This window comes from Littorina saxatilis, linkage group LG12 (assembly GCF_037325665.1).
Source record: "Littorina saxatilis isolate snail1 linkage group LG12, US_GU_Lsax_2.0, whole genome shotgun sequence".
Lineage (NCBI taxonomy): Eukaryota > Metazoa > Mollusca > Gastropoda > Littorinimorpha > Littorinidae > Littorina > Littorina saxatilis.
The window spans coordinates 15,833,707-15,852,611 of record NC_090256.1 but is presented as its reverse complement, the minus strand read 5'-3'; the positions used below and the strand labels follow the sequence as shown (position 1 = coordinate 15,852,611).

The 18,905-nt window shown below is 42.5% G+C and overlaps 1 long non-coding RNA gene across 6 annotated transcripts in view; it reads left to right on the top strand.

Annotated features, from left to right (window-relative positions):
* The window catches only part of LOC138981344 (uncharacterized), a 42,156-nt gene that overhangs the window by 21,479 nt on the left and 1,772 nt on the right, over window positions 1-18,905 (top strand). The window contains exons 3-4 of one of the 6 annotated variants that reach the window (XR_011460617.1): window positions 5,780-5,836; window positions 11,207-11,335. This is a non-coding gene — a long non-coding RNA (uncharacterized lncRNA). Of the gene's footprint in view, window positions 1-5,776; window positions 5,837-11,206; window positions 11,336-18,905 lie in introns of all 6 variants that reach the window. The other 5 variants (XR_011460616.1, XR_011460615.1, XR_011460613.1 and 2 more) reach the window with 5 other exon arrangements.

Below are 18,905 nucleotides of genomic sequence, written 5' to 3'. Positions count from 1 at the left end.
CACCAGCAGACAATGGACAGGGTCCAAAACCAAGCCCTCAGGATCATTACTGGATCGATGAGATCCACACCAATAAAGACCATGGAAGAAGTTGCTGCCATGCAACCCCTCAGTTAGAGGAGAGACGCCAAGGTCATGGTTCAGACTGAGAAATTCAAGTGCCTGCCTGCGCATCGGATGAAGAAGAGGATGGATAACCTGACAGAGAACTGTCTCAAGCGCAGCAGCTTCTTACATGAAAGCAAGAGACTCGCCAGAGAGCACCAAGCCTCTGTACCTCCATCAGTACTACCAATCAGTTTCTCAGATCTGCCGCAGCCATGGAATGAAGACTACAAGAATCTTCACATCTCCACCACAGTCCCCTACGTTACCTCAGGAGATTCCCAGAACGACACTGCCAGGCGCACCCTAACACTCGCCATGATTGCTGAACGGTACCCTGAAGATGCCTGGATTCACGCGTATACAGACGGTTCAGCAACAAACGCCGTGGCCAATGGAGGAGCAGGTGTACTTGTCAGATCTCCTGAGGGGCACATTTCTACAGCAGGGTTACCAACAGGAAAGTACTGCTCAAACTATGCAGCAGAAGTTCAGGCCATCATGCAAGCAGCCTCCATGATTCATGACTCGGAAAGCGAATGCCCCCAAGTTGTTTTCCTCTCTGATGCACTGTCTGCCTTGGAAGCCCTTGCAGGAAACAAACTTCCTCGTCTGATGGAGAAACTCCAGGAGCTTGTCAAGACTCGACGAACAGTCCTGCAATGGGTTCCAGCACACTGCGGAATTCCAGGCAATGAAACAGCTGATGAGCTCGCCAAACTCGGAGCCAGGGAGGAACAACCAGACAACCCGGTCAGTTTCGCTGAAAAGAAAACCCTTGTGAAGGCAGCAATGCGACCACAATCCACGAGAGACGCATATAATCTCCTAGAACGATGGCAGCAAGTAGTGATCATGTCGCCTCAACGCCCACATGTTCAGGAAGCTGAAGCTGGCCCCATCACCAACCTGTCCATGTGGTCTGGAAGACCAGACTCCAGAACATGTCTTAATGACATGCCCCCAACTCAAACCAATCAGAGACAAAGTGTGGCCAGCATCAGTCCCTCTCCGCACCAAACTCTATGGGAGCAGACAAGACCTGGAAGCCACGACGTCATTCGTCTCGCAGACTAAACTGATGGTGTGACGGCGAACACAAGAAGAAGAAGAAGAACCGCAGTAATAGCGGTGCTGTTTGCGTGATCACCACGGGCGGTCCCATTAACATGTTTTACTGAACGCCGCAGTGCCTCAGCGCACGCGGGAGGAAGATATCTTCCTCGATGTCGCAGCATGGCTTTCATATAGTTTACTCGGGCTCGCAAGCATTCTGATTAGCGAATCTCGGTCCATCTTATGAGAGGACGCATATTCGTCGAAACTGGAAGTTATTTCCTTATATTTCGGTTTAAAGACAGTTTCTTCGACTCTTCTTTCTAAGAAGTCTAGACTAGTTTCTCTCTCTCTCCCTCCCCCCCCCCTCCTCCTTGCCCTCTCTCTTTCTAACTCGGGCAAGCACGTGACCACACAAGGCATACTAATAATGTACAGGCAAGTGGTTAACTACAGAGTGTGCTGAAACAAAACGATTTTTTTGGTCAAAAGTTACACCTTCCGATCGCTTACCTTTCTTGGGTTTTAGTATTCTGTATTTTGGAACTCCGTATAAGGTAAGCGATCGGAAGGTGTAACTTTTGACCAAAAAAATCGTGTTGTTTCGTTTAGACAACATTAAACGTTCCAATAACTAACCTGTACTGTCTTTGTTTTTGATTCATCATAATTAAAGAGTTTTGATCAGAAAAATACACTTAAGCTTGCATGCAATAGCTTCACGGTCTCCATACGAATACACCGTGAGATTCCAATAACAAAATATATAAACTCATGTTCAAAAGTTAAGCAACCCTTTCATATAAAAAGATATTAATTATCTCTGTTAAATTATTCAGCTTTATCAATAGCATTTACGAAAATCATGCCTATTCAGCTTACCGCGAGTCGATATTCAATGCAAGACTTGACGTTGGTACAGCTCATGTCCCCAAGAGGGTCACTTGAAAAAAATATGCACGTTTTGGAGATTAATGTTTGTCACTTGCTTTTCAAGTCAAATATGGCACTATGTTGAAAAAAAAAGGTTAAGTGAGTTAGCAGATGGTTGAATCTGCATTTTTAATGCAGATAGGTGGTTCTAAAAAGCTGTGTACCATTTTCGTAACATGCACTTTACTCAGTTTAATGGTTGTGATGAATGTCCAATGGGGACTTTACTGTATTCTCATGATTTCTTTTGGTGACTTTCCAGTCAATGAATGATACAAAGAAGTGAAAAAAGCACATCTGATATTTTCTGTCTTAACTAATTTTTGGGTATACAAAATCCATGTCGCAACCCTTCAGATGCCGTGTTAGGGAGACATTTACTTTAAAATGCTTGTTGTGAACCAACTTAGCTAATCAATCTGTGTATTAGTTTCTATTTTTTTCACTGCACAGGGGAGTTATGTATGAGTGGCGTCTAAACGTTTAGGCGGTGTGTAAACAGCGAGTGTCGCCAACCGCGAGGCACACGGTATGCACGAGTGGCGACTACACCATGTACCGCCGAAACTGGCGACTAGATTTAGACGTGCTCTGGAGGTCGTTTAAGTGGTTTACACTTAGACTACTGCGAATATGTTCATGGATTTCTGCCATCGAAGCCGACGAGTTTTGCGCCTTAATCGTTTTTTGTTAAGACAGGACGCAATCGTTGGAAGTGCTTAACGCAAAAAAAAATGGTTGCAAGATTCACTTCCCTTGTCATATTATTTTGGAACCGACGCCGATAAGATTAGGTAAGACATATTAAATTCGTTTCAGCGCAAAGTAGCACTGACCCATATTTCACTGGTGCTTGTTTCATCTTTTGCGCTTCCATGTCTCAGCTCTCCGTCTCTGAATAGTCGAACTCGCCGCGAACGTTGGCAGTCTCTTTGTTTTTGGACCTGTGTAACATGGTTTCTGCTGGTACTCAGTGTTATATAATAGCGACCCAGTTACATAACGGTGTGCCTGTGTAATTGCTGTTGGTATGAGCATAAACAATGGTATCGTTCATCAGCAAGTTTCTTATATTAGATTTTTGAAAACCTTACGAATGTTTAAAATATAGTGACTTCAATAGGTGGCAAATCCTTCCGTGTATGAGGAGGCCTAGTTTACACCGGAAAACCCATCTGGAGGTTCTCAAAGGCGTTATTAAAGTCAGCAAGTGTAGTGATGTAGTGGCGTCATCATGCCTTTCTAGGAAGGCTGCTTTGCCAGGGACTTCACACTGGTGGACGACAGCGTGAAAAACGATCATTCAAGAATCGTTTCGGCCTATAAATATGCTAACAGCCTCACCATAGATGAGTGAGCAAATGCTGATTTCTAGATCTGACGTTATCAAGCACACCTAGTGTATACCACATTATTGGACCCACAGTGGGTGACAACCAGTTCCATCCACACAGACCAGTCACACTCTCCATGGCTGTCCCAGAAGAATAGGGCCAAGTTTAGAGAAATAAGATCAAAAGTCTTCAGAGCAGCCTTTCAAACAGGACTAGTGAGATAATTACAGCCAGCTAGCTGCAGAGGAGGTAACACACACTGCTGATAGTAAAGAGAGCACTGAGGGAGACACATTTTACATCAAATTGAGACAGGTTAATACTCTGTTGTTCTTGCCAAAATGGATGAGTTGCGTCCCCCTGTTTGGCATTTTAGACCTGTACTTAATAAACTTCCTTCAAACGAAATTTAGACACATTTTCTGATGTGTACATACTTAGTTGCATAATTCTTTCGTTATAGGCACAGTACGCCTCCCGTAAACCATCACAGATTCTGTCAGGCTTTTACACACAGTACAAACACCCTTTCATTTACACACTCACCGCTTTTGAATATCCTATAGCTAGGTGCCCTACGTAAAGAGCGAGCAATTTTCAAAGAATTAATTTTGCGGATTGTCTGATAACAAAATCGGACGGTGCGCTTTGGCGCTAGACCTAACTTTTAAAATCTAAAATCTAAATAATAAATTGACAGCTTGTTACACAAACATTCTTAAATCATGAAAGAATTCTTTTTTCATCAAGACAAGATCAGTACAATTCGAAGTTTTGAAAGTTTGAAAAAAGAAAAGCCCGGAAGCAGGGTCACGCAAGGTCGTGGTTCTCGTAGCAGACGACGGTAATGCCTATCGCCAATTCCTCTCAGTGAACAGTCAAAAGCCATCGCTAGAGTTCGTGTGAATCACAGCCGTTTGGTGCGTTTAGATTCAGAGGTACATTAAATAACGTGCTATTGCAGATAAGTTTACAGCGAGTCGTATTGGAAATCACAAACTGACAACTACATTGTGAAAATAAAAGGAAACTGGATCACACGGGTTCACGATGGCTCAGGGGTAAGATAAACCACGCAAAAATATATTCTTTGAAAATTGCTCGCTCTTTATGGTGGGCACCTATTATGTTCTCAAGCGGTGAGTGTTTAAATGAAAGATTGTTTGTACTGTGTGTAAAAACCTGACAGTATATGTGATGGTTTACGGGAGGCTTACTGGGCTTTTAAACAAAGTTCGGAAAGTAACATATTAAGGCCATGAAATTAGTCTAGTAGTTCAAATAATGTTGATGAATGTTAAAATACTGCATTGTCAGATTGAATATCAGGGTTGCTTATGTTTGGGCATGAGCATTATGAGTTATTTCTAATATGCTGACTGTTAAGTAACAGACATGTCGAGAAAAAAAAAGATATGAAGCATAAGCCTTTTAGGCGAATGCTGATATCGTTTGTGAGACATGTCTGTTATCATTTGCTAACAGTCAGCATATTAGAAATAACAGTTTTATTACCGATTAATTCGACCAAAAGAAATTTCGAAGCGACCCCGCGAATTAGACAGAACAGCCGCAATGGGAACTTGAGGGCTTCTACCTGATTATGCCTGTCAGTCAAAGAATTCTCGTGACCTGAGTCAGCCAATCAGAGTAACACACTTGACGTGATGAATATTCACAGGTCAAATGCCTTTGACACACAACAATCTCACAAGATAAACCATGTTCAGATGTTGAACATGCGTTTCGGTTTCTTCGTTTTTTCTCATTGAACAGAGAGCGAGAGATTTAGAACCGACTCCAGACGGATTGGAAATGACGTAAAGATACATTTGATGTAAAGCGAGTGACGCAATTTCACTTGATTTTTGCGAACTTCGATCATTTAGATTTCAAGTGAGCGGTCGGCATTGCACACTCAGACGATGGGCGGTGCCTTGCTGTTCCGTAACGCACCCACCGACAAAACTCGCTTTTTGGTATTTTTTTTTTTAGATAAAGAGAGTATTACCTGACAGCATTTGAAGTGTCATTCTTTAGAATAAATCACGTTGATATTGTTGAATTACATTTTTACTTTGTCTTGTTAATGTTTAGCGTGATAAACAAAAAGGGTCCCTGCCTGAACGTTATAACATTTAACGGGTCACCTAGAATCCGGCCTGATTGGTCAAAAAGCCATATGGGGCACTGAATTGGTAATAAATTCTGTTGTTGGCATCTCACGGTATATCCTCATGGAGACCATGAAGGTAAACCGTTCAAGCTTGATTTTATCATTATATTCACAACTATATAATTGTGACGAACGTTTGTTTTTGTACTTCTGTTTTAATCTTTTATCCTAGCAGAAATATCAGACCCAACAGAACCAGCTAGTTCACAACAACCGACCACAGTGACACAGGGTGAGCAATCCGACTGTTTAGTTGACTTCAGATACTGATATTTTATGTTTCAAAGAATTCATGTTAATTCCATGTCATTCTACATGTACATGTACTTGTCATGGCTATGCCTTGGGGCGGAGGATGTGGTCGAATGGACTGATATAGTTGATAAATTAAGGAAACAGAAACTGTTCCACATCTACTCACTTTAGCCTGGTTCTAGCTAGCTCACTGGTGCGTTTAGATACGAGTGGTCGTCGTTGTTTTGATAAACAATGAATTATATTGAACACGTGTGCACTGCGTTTCATTTCTTTTAAACATTCACGCTCAACACCAGAATAGACGATTTATAAAACATAAATCTGTCCGGGTTGTTATTGTCTATTAGAGAGTTGTGCCTTTTTGAAACACATGCTTACACACGCTGCTTATCAGTGAAGATATTATTAAGCCATGATGGCGGCAGTTAAAGGCACAGTAAGCCTCCCGTAAACCATCACAGAGCTCCCCGAGCGTCTACATACAGTACAAGCATACTTCCATTTGAACGCTCACCGAACAGGAACATCCTGGCTGCTTTCTGTCGAGCGTGAGAAATTTTCAAAGAATTTATTTTCGTGGACTTGGTCCTCTACAACAATGGCGCCTCGTTTTGGTGCTGGACGGCTGTTATGAATATTCAATACCGGAAATCACGCCCGGACAGTAAGCCTCCCGTAAACCATCACAGATACTGTCAGGCTTTTACACACAGTACAAACACCCTTCCATTTGAACGCTCACCAAACGGGAACATCCCAGGTGCCCTACGTAAAGAGCGAGCAATTTTTAAAGAATTAATTTTGCAGATTGTCTCGAACACTTTTTGGACCCATCCTGAACTCAGGTCAAAAATGAGTTACTTCCCTTCGGGTCTCATTCTATCGATGTAAACTAGCCATAGCCGTGGATCGATGATTATCAGAATGGTTTTGGACCATGGTGCGTTTTGGCGCTAGACCTAACTTCTAAATAATAAATTGACAGCTTGTTATACAAACATTCTTTTATCATAAAAGAATTCTTTTTTCATCAAGACAAGATCAGTACAATTCGAAGTTTTGAAAGTTTGAAAAAAGAAAAGCCCGGAAGCAGGGTCACGCAAGGGTCGTAGCAGACGACGGTTTATGCATATCGCCGTTCCTCTCAACAGTCAAAAGCCATCGCTAGAGTTCTTGTGAACCACAGCCGTTTGTTTCGTGCATAAAAACGTGCTATTGTAGATAAGCTCACATCGAGTCGCATTCAAATGACTAACTGACGACTACATTGTGAACAAGAGGCGAAGCCTTCAAGGCTCACGTAAGAAATAGACAAACAGTAACACAAACTCAATCACTCCGTCACACATACACACCCACACATACAGTAAGCTTAGGTGACACTGTGCAAGAAAGAGAGACACTAGATCTAGATCTGTCTGTGTCTGCATGTACAGGGACACGACTGCCAAATAGTCTCGGCCCGCTCAAAATAACAATGACCGAGACCACACACACCACGCGAGAGAGAAAGACTACAGGGAGGCATGCCGTCATGATGCATTAATTGACGTCAAACACTTTTGACCGTGACGTAATCTTATGCGAGCTTTATCCATAGTCTTGGATAACCACTCACACATAGACTCGGAAATGTTAAAGTTTCTACCACAGACATACACACACACGCACACACACACACACACACACACGCACAAACGCACAGACAGACAAAGTTACGATCGCATAGGCTACACTTCGTGAGCCAAAAAGGGAAACTGGATCACACGGGTTCACGATGGCTCAGGGGTAAGATAAACCACGCAAAAATAAATTCTTTGAAAATTGTTCGCTCTTTACGGAGGGCACTTAGGATGTTCTCAATCGGTGAGTGTTTAAATGAAAGGGTGTTTTTACTGTGTGTAAACGCCTGACCGTATCTGTGATGGTTTACGGGAGGCTTACTGTGCCTTTAACGTTGCTCTGATGAGCATATTTTTGAAAGATAAGAGCAGCATATCAAGCGGACACTGCATACTATGCTCGACTCGCCTGCTCAACAGTTTGGTTTTCCTCACAGTTTCGATAGGGCACACATCTGACCGACTACAAAGCATACACGCCATTTCAGTAGATTTTTAAAGGAAAACTGTTGTCACTCACTCATCCACCCACCTCGATCATAAAGTAAAACTCACCTGCTGAGTGTTTTCGTTCTTTGTGATCCCGCTTCTGAATCTTCAACTTCACTGAGAAGGTCCAGATGCCACGTGGTAGATCACTTAACGCTTACCTGTGAATCAGTGATATGTACGTCAGACAACCGATCGAGGTCGAAATCTGGGTAGCATTGGGCAAAAAAGAAACATACGAACACACGTTTTTCTTTCAGTAATATCGTCAATTACACCTGTCTCTGGAACTTTTTTTTTTAGGTTCAGCACTCTTTGAATGTGTGGTAGCTCTCGCGCCGCGTGAAATACGTCATTATGTTCAATCAGTGTTCCCAGTAGGCATTGTCTGTGAAGAAATTTCTCTAAATCTGTTTCTACCTACCCTCCCCTCCCCCCCCCCCCCCCCCCCCTTCTCCCTCTTTATACTTTTTTTTTGCGCACGTCGTTTTTCATTCTCATATTCACGAAATATTGGAGATGGCAGTGGGCAAAGCTTTTATGATTTTTTCCATTATAGATTACCATGGCACATATGTTACCTGCATTACGTGACATTAGCCTTTGCACAAGGTCACTGCAGAGTGCCGTAGGTTAGTGAACATTTAATTATTTGGTTGGCGCCAAAAAAAATCCCTGAAAATGTGTGGTGAGAATATTCAAACATTTAAGGAAGCATCTTTAGTTTGCAGCCCAAAGCCAGAGTCGGATATATGCTTAATGCAATCGTCTTGAAGTAATATCACTTTAACCCGCGGCATCCTGTGTCAGTGTAAGAAGCACAAAAACCTTTTGAATATTGATTAATTCATGAAAAAATGCCTGTGTAGAATAATCTTTTTAAAACTGCGCAAACAACAACATTTTTTTTTTAAAACATAAAAAAATAACAATAACAACAACAACCACAACAACAACAACAACCAACATATTGCGGTCACTCATGACGGCCTCACAAAGTAGAGGTTACATGCCGAGTCTCAGTAATTATTAAAAATAATGGTCGAAGTTCGCGGATCATGAAATATACGAGCTTCACCTCTTTATTCCTCCTTTCTTTAGTTATTCTATTCACTCAACCAGTCAACCTGCGCAGGCGATCGATTAATGCGCGGTATAGTTCCGTGCAAATCATTCCATTCTGTTAACACTTCTTGTCAGTTTCCCTGTTTTGGACTAAAATCAAGGACACAGATATGTTGTTATTCTGCTGTGGCGGTAAAGGCAGGCATTGTGTGTTCTGTTCATGTTTTGGTATCGCTTAGGATAATGTTCTTTGGTCGAATGGGACTAGCGGACGAACTACGTGTTCCAACGTAACAAACTGTATGAAGTTCAGTTTTCTGGGGCAAAATAGTGTATGAAACCGCTTTATGTTCTTTAAATTGATGAGATGTGTGCATTTGGGTGCGTGTGATCTGTTTATAACATAAAATATTGTTGAAAACTGACCGTCGGATTGCAGTGTTTTGTTGAAGAAACTGAGTGAAAAGAAATGTGAAAGGGGAACTACTCTTGTGGCGAGACAAAGTATGAGAGTTATATACTTGCCTTGGGAATTTGCTTGTGTTGAACGTTTGTGCACGGCAAATCAAGATTCAGAAAACAACCGAACTCATGGGTTTCATATGGAGATTCATGTGTTCAAGCCTGTAGTAGTTAATTTAAATGCGGTATGTTTGTATTGTTTGCCCCAGAGATGTATATTTTGTACATTAGAGCACCCCCCGCGGGTTAGGGGGAAGAATTTACCCGATGCTCCCCAGCATGTCGTAAGAGGCGACTAACGGATTTTGTTTCTCCTTTATACTCTTGTTAAGTGTTTCTTGTATAGAATATAGTCAATTTTTGTAAAGATTTTAGTCAAGCAGTATGTAAGAAATGTTAAGTCCTTTGTACTGGAAACTTGCATTCTCCCAGTAAGGTAATATATTGTACTACGTTGCAAGTCCCTGGAGCAAATTTTTGATTAGTGCTTTTGTGAACAAGAAACAATTGACAAGTGGCTCTATCCCATCTCCCCATCGCGATATAACCTTTGTGGTTGAAAACGACGTTAAACACTAAAGAAAGATTAAGAAAGATGTACATTAGAGCGTTCGGAACTTTTCTATCACAAAAGTAGTTCCCACAAAGTCTAGCTCCTCGACTTGTGAGCTATCGAAGATTCAAGCCTGTTATTGGGTAAGTGATTTTGGTTGCTGGGTAAGTTACCGAAACATATCTAGCCCTACAAGCTTACAGAGAGAAAGAAGCAGAGGGGGGAATAATACCCTTTACTCTGTGTGTTTGTGTGTGTGTGCGCGGGCGTGCGTGCGTGTGCATGTGCATGCGTGATCTACCTCTGCTCCCATGGGGTCGCCTTCACGCGGCGGGAGTGTTTCAACAGAGCTACCCCACCCCTTTACTTCTCTTCTTTTGTCTTATTTCTGCCTTACCAGTCCTTTCACCTATATTTCCTTCCAAGAAAACTCGCCCTACCATTCCATGCAGTTTTCCAATTCTTTTCTTGTCTTATTTCTACCTGACTGGATCCATCACCTTTATTTCACTTACCAAAAGTCTTCTTTTCCACATCCTTATTTCTCTGCACCCCGCATGTCGTAAGAGGCGACTAACGGATTCTGTTTCTCCTTTTACCCTTGTTAAGTGGTTCTTGTTTAGAATATAGTCAATGTTTGTAAAGATTTTAGTCAAGCAGTATGTAAGAAATGTTTATTCCTTTGTACTGGAAACTTGCATTCTCCCAGTAAGGTCATATATTGTACTACGTTGCAAGCCCCTGGAGCAATTTTTTGATTAGTGCTTTTGTGAACAAGAAACACTTAACAAGTGGCTCTATCCCATCTCCCCCCTTTCCCTCGTAGCGATATAACCTTCGTGGTTGAAAACGACGTTAAACACCAAAGAAAGAAAGAAAGAAAGAAAGATCTACCTCTACCCTTCTTTATGTGTGTGTGTATGTGTGTGCATGTGTGTGTGTGCATGTGTGTGTGTGTGTGTGTGTGTGTGTGTGTGTGTGTGTGTGTGTGTGTGAATTATTTCAGCACAACTTATTCCAACGTTTGACAGGAACTAGCCAGGCTGTGGTTTTTGGATTGGATTGTACGTGTCTAAATGGAAAGATGCAATTTCTTACGTAAACGTCAAACGCCCTTTGCATGGAAATGCGTTATTATTATTCTTTTCTCCAGGGGAAGCTGGCAGAGGGGAAGCCGGCGGAGCAGCCCTGCCGTCAATGTGCCAGCCATTGTTATTCCTTTGGTACTCGCTGGTCTTATTATTGTGGGGGTAGTTTTCCTGATACGGCGACGCAAGAAACGGTAAGGCACATGTTAATAGCTGCTACAGTATATACGTATGTCTGCCGTATGTGTTAGTGATTATACGGTGAGAATGTTGCACGAGTTACACCAACCTAGGCAGGCGACATTAACGTATAAGAAAGAGAGAATGCTTCACGCCCTACACTCTACAGGCTAAATATTTTGCCTCTTAAGGACCAGATATGGGTTATATGATACGAGTTTTACGCCCTCACGACTTTTGATGAGATAGACAAGTGTTAAGGTGGTATCAGCCATCTGCACTTTTGGCAGAATGACCTAGGTCTTTTTCGTGCCATTGTGGTGAGACGGCAATGGGATAGCTTCCGTCTCTGGGTCTGCACATACCGTTGACCCGTGTCCGTCCCGTCCCGAATTCAAACCTGCGACCTTAGGATCACAAGTCCAGTGCTCTACCAACTGAGCTATTGGTCCCCAAACGTATATATCGTTTTGAGAGATTTAATACTTCCCGTCATACAAAACAACAACTAAGCAGATCGGTTTGAGTGCCTTTAATAGCTTCTAAGAAGAATGACACCTACACCTTCAGCATGCGATGATGTCATTGTTAGACAAGTAGACTACAAGGGTGTAGACGTGTATATCGTGTGAACTCGTCGGATTACATTGCGTTATCACTATCAAAATGTAATTCAGCAATGTCCTCGCACAATACGTTGCACATACAACTTGAGCGATAAATTTAAATAAATATTTGTTTGGGGATGTAGTTGCCTCCCTTCAAGTAATGAAAAAGCACGGACAAAAACGAGTCGCGGTTGTTCCCCTTGTTCTCCTCATGTTAAATGTACCTGGCTTACTACTTGAGTTTTTTTTCTCTTTTTACATTTAGTCAAGTTTTGACTAAATGTTTTAACATATATGTGCGTGTGTGTCTGTGTCTGTGTCTGTGTCTGTGTAGAGCGATTCAGACTAAACTACTGGACCGATCTTTATGAAATTTGACATGAGAGTTCCTGGGAATGATATCCCTGAATGTTTTTTTTCTTTTGTTCGATAAATGTCTTTGATGACGTCATATCCGGCTTTTTGTAAAAGTTGAGGCGGCACTGTCACACCCTCATTTTTTAATCAAATTGATTGAAATTTTGGCCAAGCAATCTTCGACGAAGGCCGGACTTCGGTATTGCATTTCAGCTTGGTGGCTTAAAAATTAATTAATGACTTTGGTCATTAACAATCTGAAAATTGTAAACAAAATAATTTTTTTATAAAACGATCCAAATTTACGTTCATCTTATTCTTCATCATTTTCTGATTCCAAAAACATATAAATATGTTATATTTGGATTAAAAACAAGCTCTAAAAATTAAAAATATAAAAATTATGATCAAAATTAAATTTCCGAAATCGATTTAAAAACAATTTCATCGTATTCCTTGTCGGTTCCTGATTCCAAAAACATATAGATATGATATGTTTGGATTAAAAACACGCTCAGAAAGTTAAAACAAAGAGAGGTACAAAACAACGTGCTATCCTTCTCAGCGCAACTACTACCCCGCTCTTCTTGTCAATTTCACTGCCTTTGCCGTGAGCGGTGGACTGACGATGCTACGAGTATACGGTCTTGCTGAAAAATGGCATTGCGTTCAGTTTCATTCTGTGAGTTCCACAGCTTGACTAAATGTAGTAATTTCGCCTTACGCGACTTTTTTTTCTACACTGCTTATTTGTGCAGGGGAGAAGGGGGGGGGGGGGGGGAGGGTGGGGTGCAGTTTGGTTCAAGAATTTGTAAATCACTTGCTGGTAGGCGGACCAGTACATACTACAACTTTTCAAATTAAGTATTTTTTCTTGATAACATATTGATTAACACTGCTGCATTTCATTTCAAAACTTCCCCTTTCCAAGCGTTTTGCACATCTGTTTCTGCGGGTAAACACATACTTATGACATTCCTTTATGACACACAATTCTCTTAGAACTTTCAGACACCCGTTTGCATTTAAAAATACAACTTTTTTTTGCCAGGTTTGAACTTCTTGAAAAGAAAACCTCACTTTTTCCGCCTGTTTATCAAGACACAGTAACACTGCCTGTCAACAATTTTCCTAAATAAAGACTCACTGCCCTTTAGTTAGTTTAAAAAAGTGAAGTTTCAATCAAATTGTCAAACCCTTGATTTTTGGTGAACATTTAAAAGATTGTGAACATTTCATGACCGGTCCTTAACTTTTTTTGAAGAGTATATTTATGTGCAATAATTTCACACACACACACACACAGCCGGCACGGTTGGCCTAGTGGTAAGGCGTCCGCCCCGTGATCGGGAGGTCGTGGGTTCGAACCCCGGCCGGGTCGCGAATTTGCGATTCCTAAACGCCCCACTGAACGACTGACGTCACAGCCGCTTCGGCCTTTTCCGGAGGAACACCGCGTGCCACTTCGATCGCGTTGCACTTGCAGTCATTCGGCGATGCCACCTTGATTATCAGTTAATAAAGTTATTATTCAGGCAATATGAAAGAAATTAGTTTTTTTCTTTTGTTACACTTACACATAGTTTTATGAAGATCAATTTCAGACTCGGCAAAAGAATGGTTGTATCATGAGCGACTGTCACAAGGAAGAGGTGCGGTTCGGTCAGTAGGTCAGTCACTGTCGAACTGTTCGGTGCGAAGCACGGTTTTGTTTCTGGTAACTAAGCTACTCACAAAAAGTTAAGGATCACTTGCACACAAATTTATAACTTTCGATTTAAGAAAGCCAATGCGTTGGTATTTGGCAAACGTTTAATTCAATTCTTTAGTGATAACGATACAACATTTCCTTCAATTTCGAGCAATCGTTTTGTCTGTACATTTTATCAAAGTGTGTACGTATAGAAATTTGATTTCACAAAGTCGTTGAAATCACAAGACATGGCATTCAGATCCTCCCAAAAGTTCAGTAATGCGGGTAACCGCCCTGGCTGTTCTGGCACTCGACGCAGCGAGTCCTCATAGAGTTGACCATGGTGGTGAAGATCATTTGTGGAAGCGCCTGCCACTCAGCCTGCAGCATCTGGTAGAGGTGCTGGACATCCCTGGGAGGGGGGTGGTTGTTCCTCACTTTGCGATCCAACTTATCCCAGAGGTTCTCAATCGGGTTGAGATCAAAACTGCATGCTGGCCACTCCATTCTGTTGACTCAAGACTGCTGCAGGAAGTCGTTGACCATCCTTGCCCTGTGGGGGCGAGCGTTGTCATCCTGGTAGACAGCCTGCGGTCCCATCTGCTGCAGTGTAGGCACAGCCAGCGGTCGAGGGATCTCATCCCGGTATCGGAGGCCAGTCAGGTTACCCTGTACATGAAACAAGGGTGTTCTGTGGTGAAGGCTGAAGGCCCCCCAGACCATTACAGAACCTCCACCAAAGGCCACCTTTTCTTGGACAGTGGCGTCAATGTAACGTTTCCCTTAGTGCCTCCAGACCCTCAGTCGGTCGTCGTTGTGGTTCAGGGTGAAGCGTGATTCATCACTGAACAGGACCTGGGACCATTGCTGACGTGTCCACCTCACGTGACGTCTGCAGAAGGCGCGGCGTGCTTCCCTATGGGCTGGAGTTAAAACGTGGCCGTACAGCCGGGCGACGAGAACGGAGGTTAAACCCATGAAGGCGAGTCCGTGTGGTCTGCTGGCTGATGTTGGTGTTAGTAGCCACCCTCAGCTGCCTTCGAATAATGCTGGAAGAGGCTGTTCTTGTTTGCAAGGCTAGTCGTTCAATGAGACGATCTTCGCGTGGAAATGTCTTCTTTGGTCGCCCAGGTCAGCGTCTTTCCTGGACCCTCCCAGTGGCTGTGAAACGTTGAATCAGTCTGACAATGACCGAGATGGACACGTGAAGTCGCCTGGCCACTTTTCGCTTGGGGACACCATCTTGGAACCATGCAACAGCTCGTCCCCTCTCAAACTCGTTCAATTTTCGTCGTGGAGGCATTGTCAGATAATGCCTAAAACTGGTGGTATGTCTTCTCAAAAAGCCAAGCAAGTGACAGCATCTCACACATAAACAGCAGTGCTTGCACGTGCATAATGGTTTTTCCATGTGGCTTGTGCAATGTGTTCGGGCTGAACGGTCCAAAACAAGGTCCTTTTTCGCAAGTTTCCGCTTTTTCTTTTGCTACCAAGCTCAGTAGTAGAGAATCCCGTGCAATTTTCCCACTAACACAACATCGCCCACTTACAGCTGAACAAGAATTCATAACAATTTGGTTTGACTGAGAAATAAATAACAGTAGCGAACTAATTTTATTGAGCACCTGTTTTCTCATAGTGATCCTTAACTTTTTGTGAGTAGTGTATATTGATTTCTTCAAGTTGTACTAATGTGTACGCTTTGCGCTGCGGTTTAATATGTGTGCTTGTTATTGGCTAATACGGTGAGCCCACGCCGTTTAGTTTGCAGACCGTGCACATGTGAGCTTTGTGTAATCGCGTTTTCATCATAACATACCACCGTGCTAAACCGCTTTGGGGGAAATGGTTTAAAAAAAAAATATATATATATATATATAAAATAAACGGAATGCATCAGGGTTGAAAAGATTGAAGGGTGGAGTTAAGGACACAAAATAGATGACAAAAATAAAGCAAACAAGAAAAAAAACTGTAACCAGGAAAGGAGTCGAACCCGAGTCAGATGACCTTCAAGCTGGAGCACAAACCACTAGGCTACGACAGCAACTGTCAGACAGGGCTACAAAAGTGAAGGCATTTCATGGTTACTCCGTCGTATGTGGCGTTTCTCGCGCATGAAGGTTCTGTTACCAACTCTACGGCTAAGAAAGGTTGCATTTGAAGTTAAATGTCCACTAAAATATCAAAGGGAACACCATTTCTGAACAACACAACGGTTTGCGCTCGCCTCTCGCAGTCGTTCAGGTGAAACAAAATCGGCTTGCCTGATACAGCAGATATTTGAACACTTCCACGTCACACCGAAACACTGAGCTGAGTTTAGTAATGTGATATGTTTTCAATTGTTCGTTCACTTATATTGCTTTCAGATTTATTACACCAAGATGAATGAAACAGTGGCACGGTTTTCGATGCGAAAATGTGCAATGGCAGTGCTACGCGATCGAAGTGTGTATTATGTGCACGCGGTGTTCCTCCGGAAAAGACCGAAGCGACATGTGACGTCAGTCGTTCAGTGGGGCGTTTAGGAATCGCAAATTCGCGGCCGGGTCATACCTAAGACTTTAAAATTGGCAATCTAGTGGCTGCTCCGCCTGGCGTCTGGCATTATGGGGTTAGTGCTAGGACTGGTTGGTCCGGTGTCAGAATAATGTGACTGGGTGAGACATGAAGCCTGTGCTGCGACTTCTGTCTTGTGTGTGGCGCACGTTATATGTCAAAGCAGCACCGCCCTGATATGGCCCTTCGTGGTCGGCTGGGCGTTAAGCAAACAAACAAACAAACACACACACACACACACACACACACACACACACACACACACACACACACTAAAACAATGGTTGATCGGTGTCTTATTGCTCGTAACAAATGTTAGAGTACATCTGAAGATGTCAGATGCCAATCACATCCATAATTAGTGGATTTAGACGAAAACCATAGCTGTATGCGATTTTTTTCTGATAAACATAACGGCGGGGGATCTTACCCCAGTGTTGCGGTGGGGTGTAGTAGGCAAATCGACCAAGCTGCGGGGGATCTTACCCCGTCAAATTTCACTGTTGATCTTTGTACCCATCGTGAGTCTAAACTAAGCTAAGCTGAAACTTAAAAATGGAAAGCAGTATCCACAAGTAGTTACACTTTGACAAGCAAGAAGATTTAAGCCCTTCTGTTGACCGTACTTTGTGTTATTTTATCATTTTTAACGTGGGGGACAATATTTCTTACCTGTCTTGGTGAAATGTCTTCTCTTATGTAGTACACGAGAGTATAAATGGTAAGAAAACTGGCTGATCCAATGCAAAAATAAGTACTGGTCAGTATGATATAAACTTCAATACAAGAAAGTCAGGTTATCTACTATTTTAAGGCATTTATTTGGAGACACCTACCACGTGGTTGGTCTTGCGGGGGACATAAAAGTGTGTAGCTCTTGCGGTGGACACAACAAGGCGTTCCACGATCCAGGGCATGGTGTATGCAATGATGCGTCAGTTTGTGCTAGTGAACTGTTGTTTATTTTTTTGTACATATCAGATGCAAAAGAAATTGTTTTTTTCCCCCATGTTCATTTCAGTGATTACTGCATTTGTCAACAAATGCTGCTTCTAGCCTCGGCGTGACCAATACATGAACATTCTGTAAAATTCTTCAAGTCAATTTCGTAAACATACCAACAACTACAACTACAACTACTACTACTAATACTACTACTACTACTACTACTATAGGCATCAAAATAGTGGGGGAAAACAACAAACAACAACAACACAACCCCCCGCGGGTTAGGGGGAAGAATTTACCCGATGCTCCCCAGCATGTCGTAAGAGGCGACTAACGGATTCTGTTTCTCCTTTTACCCTTGTTAAGTGTTTCTTGTATAGAATATAGTCAATTTTTGTAAAGATTTTAGTCAAGCAGTATGTAAGAAATGTTAAGTCCTTTGTACTGGAAACTTGCATTCTCCCAGTAAGGTAATATATTGTACTACGTTGCAAGCCCCTGGAACAATTTTTTGATTAGTGCTTTTGTGAACAAGAAACAATTGGCAAGTGGCTCTATCCCCTCTCCCACCTTTCCCCGTCACGTGGTTGAAAACGACGTTAAACACCAAATAAAGAAAGAATGGCTTGAGTCCCATCTCATTGGCAGGACTCAGGCTGTGCTTGTCGATGGCCAGATGTCTGCTCCAGCCCCACTTTCTTTCGGCGTTCCTCAAGGTTCAGTACTCGGTCCCATCCTTTTCATCATGTACACTAAGCCCCTCTCCACACTGATTCAAAACCATTCTGTTTTAAATCAGTCTTTTGCTGATGACACCCAGCTGTATAAACCCAGTCCCCCTGCAGAGACACATTCCGCCATCCAGACCATTCAGACATGCATCACTGATGTTAAATCTTGGATGGTCGATAACAAACTTAAGCTGAATGATGATAAGACTGAAGTCTTACTGTGCAAAAAGAAGAACACTACATTTCCCTCTCCCCAACCTGTTTCTGTTCAAATAGGCAACACCGACATTCTTTTCTCACCATCAGCTAGAAACCTTGGATTCACCCTTTCATCTGACATATATATCTTTAGTCTGTAGAGCAGCTTATTTTGAGCTTCGTAAGATCAGCACCATTCGCCACACACTCTCCTCTCAAACAACTAACACTCTTGTCTGTGCCTTTGTTCTTTCTAAACTTGACTACTGCAACTCTCTTCTCTCTGGCTGTCCTCTGTACCTCCTGCATAAACTACAAAAAGTCCAAAACTCGGCAGCACGCCTCATTCTGAAAGCACGAAAACGAGATCACGCAACACCACTTCTTCACACACTGCACTGGTTACCTATTCAAGCCCGCATTGACTACAAACTGTCCACCCTCTGCTTTAACTTCTTTTCTGGCTCGTCTCCTGCTTACTTCTCTG